The sequence below is a fragment of the Pinus tabuliformis genome, chromosome 4_2 (assembly GCF_031772625.1).
Source record: "Pinus tabuliformis cultivar Carrire ecotype Pingquan chromosome 4_2, CPIR1, whole genome shotgun sequence".
NCBI lineage: Eukaryota > Viridiplantae > Streptophyta > Pinopsida > Pinales > Pinaceae > Pinus > Pinus tabuliformis.
Window position 1 is genome coordinate 306639321 of NC_142304.1, and position 1559 is coordinate 306640879.

The following is a 1559-nucleotide window of genomic DNA, read 5'->3' on the forward strand; positions in this document are numbered from 1 at the left end:
GTAATCATGACGCAAAAGGATTTTTGTGTAGTGGAAAATGTCATGATATGTGCAGTGAAGAATTAGTTCCTTCAAGCATCCAATGATGCATGTTTCATTGTGATTTCGAAAAATCACTTTTGCATTAGATTGTCTTCAATGCTTAGCACCATTCCTACATAAAAATTGTCACCTTTGTGTGCCATCTCCATCGATCATTCCTGTATGAAGTGACTCAAAAACAAATTAGCCCATTTTCAAGAATTTATGAAATGTCCATTTTTTTTTTAGTTATTTTTCGAAGTTACACTAATCATGGATGAAAAGGGTGTCGCATCGTAATATTGAGCTTTCTGCATAAGCTTCTCTTTGACCTACACAACACCAATCTCATTTATCTTGTTAGTATATGCATCCTAACTTTTGCCCACAAATTCACAAAAAAAAAAAAAAATCCAACATACTTTTATTCCCCCCCAACTAGAAATATTGCATGTCCCCATGCAATGTACTCATGGATTGTGTAATACTTTTTCAAAATGTTTTTATTGGTTTGCAGGAAAATTGATTTAAAACATTTTAAAAGACTTTTGTATTTCTTAGGGAACAAGTAGTTATTTTATGAATGAATGAGGGCAATTTTATTTGATTTTTTTTATTTTTTTTATTTTTTAATAAATAACAAATTAAAAAACAAAAGTTTTTAATTTATTATTTATGTCGATCTTGCTTGTTCCAACCTAATCGAAGCTCTCATATATAATAGTAAAATGCTCCTTATCCCTCAAGTCAAACACTCTCACAGACCCATCTGCAGAGACAGAAGCAAAAACCCCTACGTCCCCCCAGGCAATATCATATACCTCCTTATCATGTGCAAGCAGCTGTGTATTCACCACTTCCTTTTCTATGTCCCAGATAGTACAAGTGGGATCGGCATCATTCCAGTCAAAAGAAGTCAAGGGTGCACAGAATTCACTGTTCTTATTATTATTGAGGAGGATTTTGGGCTTTACTCGATCCTCGCAAAGTTGCCAGATTCTCTGATAGTCGCTGGTAGTGGCCAGAAGGTCAGGCCTCTTGCATTCTTTATCAGGAATAAACATTATTTTGGTAGTGGGATATGGATGGTTGGGATCAGCTCATCAATCTGTTGGTTCAATAGCTAATCAGGTGAATCCTTTAATGGTCAAGCCTCACCTTAGCGGGGTCGATGGCTAGTGTGGGTATTGAGTCTAGCCAGTACCAATCCAGTCAATAAACCCGTGGATCATGGATGGGATCATATCGATCCATCACGTGTCAATTCAGATTTCGTTGCAGGGTGCAATAGAGTCAGCTTGCCCCGCGTCTCCGACGGCGATAACTTTTGGCGATATCTGCTATAACTAGAATCTCAAAACCACTCGGGAGGATCTCCAGATATTACTACCAAACTACCTCCTCGATATTTGAAAATTTTGATTTAACTTATCATGAAGTGATTTATTCCTGTAAAATTGGAATTTGTATTAATGTTTCCTGATTTTCTGGACAAAGAGCCAGATTTTTAATTTATGATTTGGAGGATTTTGTGGGCG

General features: G+C 36.6%; 1 pseudogene; it reads right to left on the reverse strand.

The window, feature by feature from the left end:
• Positions 1-719: 719 nt before the first annotated feature.
• LOC149169202 (WD repeat-containing protein LWD1 pseudogene) lies at positions 720-1085 on the reverse strand (annotated as a pseudogene).
• Positions 1086-1559: the final 474 nt, after the last annotated feature.